Here is a 9,500-nt window from a genome sequence, read left to right on the forward strand (position 1 = left end):
TGAAACAGGCTTTAGGCTGTGGGAAAATGTTTTCTGTTTACGGCAGATCAGAGCGGTGCATCTTAAAAAAGCCACTTTAGTACAACAATCGAGTGCTAGAAATTTACCCAAAAGGCCCATTTGTTTGTTTTAATGCTCCCAAAATTTTGGGACAGAGTTGAGGGAAATATCTTGACAATGTTAGGAGCATCTCACTTTAATGTTCTTACATAAATCCCCTTCAGACAACCTCAGGATAATGTCAGAATTCCAGTGCAGGTGTGAAAGAGGCTTTAGTATGAAACCTCGGTCTGAGAACATGAGATTTGTACTGGTATGTATGGCTGTTTAATAGCGCTGTTATCTCTGACCATGAAGAACTCAAAATGTAATTACTGGAATTTTAGACTTTAGAATTGTTGAATTCATAGGCCAGTGTAGCCGTTGTAAGGAACTCAGAATTAGGAGCTTGGTGCAGTATTTTAAACCACCTGTAAGTGATCCAGGGAGGCATTACTAAGGCAGGTAAAAATTAAGTCACTGGATAGAATGAAGTAAAGGCAGGGATAACAATTTGGGACAAAATGCTTATGAGTGAGACCTTTGCTTGTCAGTTATGAAAATGTTTTAACACAAATAGGTTTGCCACTAACATTTTTTTGTTGCTTAATCTATTGATAATTTTTATGATTAATCTATTTTTTATTTTAAAATTTAGCTCTTTTTTATTTTTCAACTAATATTTAACAATATATTATTGTGACATTCAGACCTATCACAAATCACACATTACAGGTTTTTTATAGTTTTTTATGACTTATACACCACATGACCCCAAGATTTATTTGGGGGAGAAATAAAAAAATCTCAGTCTCAGCGATCACTCCCCTTGGGAGTACTACAATACTACAATAATGTAACATTTAATAACTAACAATTAATTTACTAAAAATAAAAATATAAATTGATCAATTATTTATATTTTAATATAACAGTTCAAAATATGCACTGCAAGATATTATTCCTCCTCCCCAAAAAAGGCCAGGCTTTACTGGTAATCTGTGTTTTACAGACTAATATGACATCTCTCCACAATATAATTAAAGCAAGAGCCTGTTCCATTCCAGTTAAAGGAATGTGGTGTTATCTGCATTTCCTCAGTAAACAGTTTGGTTGACTAAATTTAAATACTGTAACAGAATAGAAGAATGAACATGAAATTAGTCACTATTACTGATCCCTGTCCTCCTCTGTCTGCTGCTGATGGGGAGTCTGCTGACAGCTACAGGGTCCTGCCTGGTTTGGGACTGTGACTGTCTCAGTGTCAACTAGGACCTGTGGCACATTAGGCTGAACAGTTAGTGCAAGAGTTAGAAACGTCAACGCATGTTTCGTAAATCAACGTATTCTTACAATGGATTACGCCGATGCGTCACTCCACCCCTAAACACAGAGGACAAGGACACTCTCAAAGCTGAATGATGGAACTATGTTAGTGACTGTATTGTTAAAATGCTGAGCTATGCAAGCTTTTTTCCTTTCCTGTTCATTCAAACTAGTATGTGTGAGATGTCAACAAATGTGTCTCTATGAAGACAAATGGAACAGGCAGAAGACAAATTGTTGGAAAACCTGGAGGATCAAAAAGCTAACTTTCAAATTTGTTTTTCTGTATGTAGTTTATATGGAAGCAGCCAATATAGTTCCAAGGAGGAAGAAATGTATGTATGAATGAATGTATGTATGAATGAAATGAATTTAGAACAGCTACAGAAAAGCTAACAGGTGGATGAGTATGACATACATTATTGGACAGTAGCTGCCGATAGCACCTGAAATGTACCAGCCTTGTACAATAAATTTTTAACAAGGTCTATCTGAATGGCTTAAAGATGAGCTTGCCACCCATGATCTTCCCAGAGATCTGAACAGTCTTGTAGACTTAGCGATGACAATAGATCCTAGGCTTTGTAAGAGACAGGTAGAATGCTATTGTCATTCCTCTCACTCTCATGTTCCTGATTGCCAACGCTTGCTTCACAATCTGACCAGGAATAACACATGCAACTGGGCTGTTCCCACCTGTTCAGGGAGGAGTGAGAGAGGGGTTTATGTTTAAAGATTTGTCTCTGTAAATGACCTCAATACATTGTGTGGTCAACATGTTTAGGGTTTGTGCTCCTAATTAAACAAATTTGATTAGCTTTACTTTTTTATTTACTGTTAAAGCAGAAGTTTTATTTTGAAAGAAAAGGTATTGGATATACGCAGATAAGATAACATTATACTAGTACAACCTCAATTCCAAAAAAGTTGGGATGATGTGTAAAACGTAAATTAAAACTGAATGCAATGATTTTCAACTCTCATCAAACCATATTTTATTTAAAATAGAACATAGACAGTATATCAGGTGTTGAATCCAAGAACCTTTACCATCTAATGGAAAATGTGAGGTCACTTTGAATTTGATGGCAGCAACACATCTCAAAAAAGTTGAAAGAGGGGCAACAAAAGGAAAAGTAATCAAATCAAAAACAAATGGAGGACCATTTGGCAACTAGTTAGGTTAATTGCCAACAGGTCAGTAACATAACTGGGTATAAAAAGAACATTTCAGAGAGGAAGAGCCTTTCAAATGTAAGGATGGGCAGAGGTTCACCAATCTGCAACAAACTGTGCCAAACTATTTCAGAAAACATATAATTAAATGTAAAATTCCAAAGACTTTGAAGATCAAGTACATATTATCATCAAAAGATTCAGAGAATCAGGAGAAATCTCTGTGTCCAAGGGACAAGGCCAAAAGTCAAAACTGCATGTGTCTCATCTTTAGGGCCTCTGGAAGTACATCAATAAAAACAGGCAAAATTCTCTACTTGACATTACTGGATATGATAAGGAACAGAAATTACTGTCTATGAACACAGTTCGCTGTGCAATCCACAAATGTATGTTAAAGCTGTATTTTGCAAAGAAGAACCCATATGTGAACGCTCATTTAAAATGGTCTGAGGCAAAATGGAAAACTGTTCTGTTGTCAGACGAATTAAATGTTCCATTTTTTCGAAACCATGTGACTAAAGAGGAGAGGGACCATCCAGCTTGTTATCAGCAGACAGTTCAAAAGCCTGCAGTCCAGACCATTCACCATTCGAAAACATTTGCAAACACAGTTGCTCTCCTAAAACTCTAGCAACTGGTCTCCTCACTTCCCAGATGTTTATAGACAGTTGTCAAAAGAAGATTGGATGCTACATAATAGTAAACCTCCCCCTTTTCCAACTTTTTTGATATGTGTTGCTGCCATCAAATTCAAAATAAGCTAATATTTTCCATAAAAAGTTAAAATGTCTCAGTTTCAACACCTGATATGTTGATTATGTTCTATTGTAAGTAAAATACGGTTTGATGAGATTTGCCAATCATTGCATTCTGCTTTTATTTACATTTACACATCCTCCCAACTTTTTTGGAAATGGGGTTGTAAATGATCAGGAAGGAGATAACGGTTAGAAGAGGATAATATACAGCACAGAAAGGGACAACACTACAAAAATGTTTTACTTTGTTGTTATTTAGATCCTGTCGAAAGTGAAAACAATTTCATCTTATTTTACAGGAATGCTACGGTTTCTACTGAGGAGGCCCCTCAAAAGGCAGTGCTCAGCAAGAGCAGGGAGGCAACTGCTGAGTAGCTGCTTAAATTTTCTTTCCCTGCGCAGACTCTTATAGATACATGCACTTGATGTTGTTCACATGTCAGTTGAAAATCATCATGAGAAACCTACTTTTCACATCACTCATTCCCGTTACCTACCACTCATACTTGAAGTAATTTGGTTACAGACTCAAAATACACACAATGACTGGGCGGCATGCAAGTGATCAGCTGGGGCCAGTAATGTTCTTCCCAGTACTTGTGTGAACCCCCCAAAGTACCAGAACTCCAAGAGACACCTGACTCTGATTCATTTTCTGATCTTTCTGCTGTGCCCTCATTCTACCTTGACCTCAGGGAAATGTTTAATAAGGCCAAGGCCACATTTCTTCCACCTCATAGTGATGCCCTTTGGGCTTACCAATGCTCCTGTTATTTTCCAAACTCTGGTCAATGATGTGTTTGGAAATATGATCAACAAGTTCATCTTTGTCTATTTATGCGACATCATAATCCTCATCCGTTCTCAGACTTGTGTATTTAGTGTATTTAGCAGTTCAAAGAGTCCACAAGTTTCTACTTCAAATCTGTATGTTTGACATCCAGAAAATAGGAAGCTGAGGTACTTTCTACTCTAAACTATGCTCACAGGTGTCACTGAAGAAGGGCTCATGTCACTCTACTATGTTCAGTCCAAAGATTCACCAAGTGGGCTAACAAGCATTGGACAACAGCACCTGGGTACCAGGTTGGACAGAAGGTATGGCTCTCCTCTTCTAATATTCCTCTAAGGCCTGAATGTAGAAGGCAGGCATCTTGTTATATTACCCCCATTCCCATCTTGAAAGTCTTCAGCTGTGTGGGAGTAAAACTCCTCAGACCACTTGGGATACCCCCAACCTTCCACATCTCTTACCTGAAACCTTTCTCACAGAGTGATCTAGAGACAGCTGAATCTCCTGGTTGGAAAATACCTGCCTGCCTGACCAACCTGTTCTGCCACTTTCCTGTTTACGTGCCTGTTTGCATGTTAACCAGCCTCGGTTCCCCAATCCCTGCCTGCCTCTCCCTTATGTATGTCAAATTTTTGATCCCAGATTTTTGCACTTGTAGTAGTGGGTTTTGGATTTGTTTATACTGCTGGTTTTATTATGGAAAATGGATTCTTGGAAACTGGAAGTTTGGACTGACTCTGACGTTACAAACATTATTGCTTGGACTTGGATTGAGGTTTTTGAATTTTAGATGTTGGCAATCCCCATTCTGACTGTTGAATAGATCACTACTTAACTCTCCTTGCTTCTTAAAAGTCGCTGCTCTCTGGCACCATGTCTGAAGACCCTGCGGCCAGATTCATCTTTCCCTATTGCTGTAAATTAATTCATTCTCATTCAGAATTACTATTAAAGCCTATAAATCTAAGCTTGTGTCCAAGTCTCCTTCTGGGTTATCCTACTAAATGCCTTACACTAGGGATGATTAGTTCTCGTTCAGCTATGCTATATAAAAGGTTACTTAAATACTTGGCATTTAACACCCTTTCCACTTCAACAAGAATGGTTTCTAGCACCAACAGTCCAGTCCTAAAGAGTAGAATGTTGGTTTGAAAAGGTAAATTAAGAGAGTAGAAGGTCGGCCATCTTGAGAAGGTCTTGTTTTGTTTGCCATTGGTGTCACTTATGGCTGGACTGCTGGTGTTTGTGAATAGCTCTCCACCATGAAGGACCCAGAAGCAAAGAAGAAGCAAGAACTCTCTCTGGTCCCAGGTGTGCCAGCTTCTGGTCCCTGGATAGCTAGTATGAATCTCTCTGCATTGATGTAATCTATGACTTGCAACACTGACGTAGTTCAGAGATGCCTATTGTCAGTGAAGCAATATCAGTAACTGCTTCTTTTACTTCTTCTTTTCCTTTCGGCTGTTCTCCTTCAGGGGTCGCCACAGCGAATCATGTGCCTCCATCTAACTCTATCCTCTGCATCGTCTTCACTCACATCAACAAACTTCATGTCCTCCCTCACTACATCCATAAATCTCCTCTTTGGTCTTCCTCCAGACCTCCTGCCTGGCAGCTCCAACCTCACCATCCTTCTACCGATATATTCACAATGTCTTCTCTGAACATGTCCGAACCACCTCAATCTGGCCTCTCTGACTTCTCCAGATCTCCAAAACATCTAACATGAGCTGTCCCTCTGATGTCCTCATTCCTGATCCTGTCCATCCTCGTCACTCCCAAAGAGAACCTCAACATCTTAAGCTCTGCTACCTCCAGCTCTGCCTCCTGTCTTTTCTTCAGTGCCACTGTCTCTAAGCCGAACAACATCGCTGGTCTCACCACCGTCTTGACCACCTTTCCTTTCATTCTCGCCGAAACTCTTTTATCACACAACACACCTGACACCCGTTCCAACCTGCCTGCACTCGCCTCTTCACCTCTTTTCCACACTCACCGTTGCTCTGAACCGTTGACCCTAAGTACTTAAAGTCCTGCACTTTCTTCACCTTTGCTCCCTGTAACCGGGTCCCTCTCATTGACACACATGTATTCTGTCTTGCTGCGGCTAAGCTTAATTCCTCTGTTTTCTAGAGCAGACCTCCACCTCTCTAGATTTTCCTCCACCTGCTCCCTGCTCTCACTACAAATCACAATGTAATCTGCAAACATCATAGTCCATGGAGATTCTTGTCTAACCTCATCTGTCAGCCTGTCCATCACCAGAGCAAACAAGAAGGGGCTCAGAGCCGATCCTTGATGCAGACCCACCTCCACCTTGAACTCCTCTGTCACACCTACAGCACACCTCACCACTGTCTTACAGCTCTCATACATGTCCTGCACCACTCTAACATACTTCTCTGCCACTCCAGACGTCCTCATACAATACCACAGTTCCTCTCTCGGCACCCTGTCATACGCTTTTTCTAAATCTACGAAGACACAATGCAAACTCCAGAGTCTGTTCCTCTGTTCCCTTCACCTACATGCCCATTGAAATCTGCACCAATGACCACTCTCTCACCTCTGGGGATGCTCTGCATCACTTCATCTAACTCACTCCAGAATTTCTCCTTCTCTTCTAACTCACATCCTACCTGTGGGGCATAACCACTCACAACATTGAACATCACCCCTTCAACTTCCAGCTTCAGACTCATCAACCTGTCTGATACTCCTTTCACCTCTAGAACATTCCTCACAAAATCCTCTTTCAGTATAACTCCTACTCCATTTCTCTTCCTATCTGACCCATGGTAGAACAACTTAAACCCTGCTCCTAAGCTTCTAGCCTTGCTACCTTTCCATCTGGTCTCCTGGACACACAGTATGTCCACCTTCCTTCTCTGCATCATGTCGATCAACTCTCTAGCCTTCCCTGTCATAGTACCAACATTCAAAGTCCCTACTGTCAGTCCTACATTCTTAGCTTTCCTCTTCTCTCTCTGCCTACGAACACACCTTCCTCCTCTTCTTCTTCGTCTTCGACCAACAGTAGTCCAGTTTCCACCGGTACCCTGTAGGTCAACAGCACCGGTGGCGGTCGTTGTTAACCCGGGCCCCGACCGATCAGGTATGGAAGTCTTTGTCACGATTCGCATGTTTGATTTGGCATGTGTTTTACGTCGGATGCCCTTCCTGCCACAACCCTCTGCATTTATCCAGACTTGGGACTGGCACAAGAAGACACTGGCTTGTGCCCCCTTGCGGTTGCATTCAATATCAGTAACTGTTATATCTGAGTTAACTTTGCTGTCCATCAAGCATAGCACTGCTCTAGTTGTTTATTTTAAATAAAATTATATATAAGTAACTGTGTTGTGTGAGAGGGGCTGGTCAGTTAATACATTCAATAACTCCCCTACCCCTGTCATACATACAACGGCTTTCGGCTTGTCCCTTCAGGGGTCACCACAGTGAAACATATTTCGCAAATTGATTTGGCATTATTTTTTCCTCCCATTTTATCCAGGCTCAGGACTGTCACCAAAGTAGCCCTTGATGTCTGGACAGGGCAATGCCTGGTGGGTGGGATTTGATCCCATGCCTTCTGCATCCCAACCTGATGCTCTACCCATTTAGTCAGCCCTAAAGTCACAATAACGATTTTGAGCCTTGCATATGAGTCTTAGATATTGGTTTAGATATTAGTTCACCATCTAGGATAGGCACAGATAAGGGTGCTTGAGAGTGAAATAGCTGGAGAGGTGATACAGTGGGTGCATCTGTGTCATCTGTTGGCACCCTTTAGGTGTGAGTTTTACTGAAGTCTCTTACATCTGGATTATGAAGTGACACATTTTCATCGTCTTCTAAAATTGCTGTTACTAATTTCAAGTCATTATTTGCCTTTAAATGGCAACAATGTTTATTTACATTTTAACAGAGCCGCACAAGCCTGGTTTTGTTCTTCTTGGAGGTGCTGGGCCTCTCTGGCCTTTGCATCAAGCTGCTGGCACTCCAAATCTGCACTTGTATCTTCTTGTATTTGGTGGCATATTTCCTAATGCTGCTTTTATCCTCTTGTCTAGTTTAGTTGCTTTATGCTGGACAAAGCATTAACAGGTTATATCTATATCATCTGGAGAACCCAATCTTGCTCGAAAGACCATATAATAAAGTCTGGGAGCTTTGGAAAATGTAACTGATTTTGGTCAATAGATATGGATGGGATTCTGGTAGAGAATCAGGACATGGAGAAGATCCTCTTCTTAAAGAGTTTATTTTAGTAAGTGCAGTGGACAGATGGGCTGTAATCTACAAATAAAATGAAAAATATGATACATATACAAATGCTGAATGTGATATAAATAAAACACACCTATTTATTTTTTTAATCCACAAGCAAAAAATACCAACAGATTTGTAAGTCTAAACTACAGCCCCCGGATCAATTAACAAACAGATAATAGTATACAGTCATAACCTTCCACCCAAACTATGGCTTGTCTCTTGAAAGGCCCGCAAACTCAGCAGTAGCTGCTTAATGAAAATACTTAGCAAACGCCAAAAAAGTGTACTTTATGTTAATTCACACACAAGTAGTAGGGGAAGGCAATAGTGGCCTCCTGGTCTTCAGCTTTCTAATCCCAGCTATTACACAATCCCCTTACACTATTACATCTTTTACAACAGACTTCTTTCCTACCACACTGCTTAAGAAGCCTGCTTTTGACCTCTCCTGGTTTAAGGAAGGATTACCCCACAAACATAGCACTGAAGGTTTTGCAATTCCTGCAAGTTGCAAAAGTGACATGATCCTACTTGAGCAATCTACAGCCTTTGACACTGAACTACTAAATACTCCTGTCCACACTCTTGGGTATCTTTGGTTGCAGCTCTGGCCTGGCTCAGGTCTTACTTATCTGGACGACCTTTCAAGGTATCTTGGTAGGGGCAAGTTTCTAACTCTCACAGCCTCCCAGCCGATGTGCTGCGGGGCCCAGTTTTTGTATTCTTCTTTTTTCTATCTACACCACATCACTAGGTTTTATTATCCACTCACATGGCTTTTCACATCTTCAACTGAATGTCTCCAACACAGATGTTCTAGTCTTGCAAGCCAGACATTCAATACAATACATCAGCACCAACAAATGGTCTTTTTGATTGTCCCCACTAAGTCTGCCAGAAATGAGCTTTATCAACAGCATCATAAAGATCAGACCCCACCTTTCTGAAAATGCAACCCAACTCATTATGCAGGCACTGGTCATGTCTCATTTCAACTACTCCAATGCTCAGCAGATGGGACTTAAAATATTATTACCTGATCTCAACCTAATAAAGCTGCTTTCCACTTACTAAAGACAAGGCTGAAGCCAGAAAGACTCACAAACAAGTAGCAGCTAAAATCATCTGAA

The sequence above is a fragment of the Channa argus genome, chromosome 11 (assembly GCF_033026475.1).
Source record: "Channa argus isolate prfri chromosome 11, Channa argus male v1.0, whole genome shotgun sequence".
In the NCBI taxonomy this organism is placed as follows: Eukaryota; Metazoa; Chordata; class Actinopteri; order Anabantiformes; family Channidae; genus Channa; species Channa argus.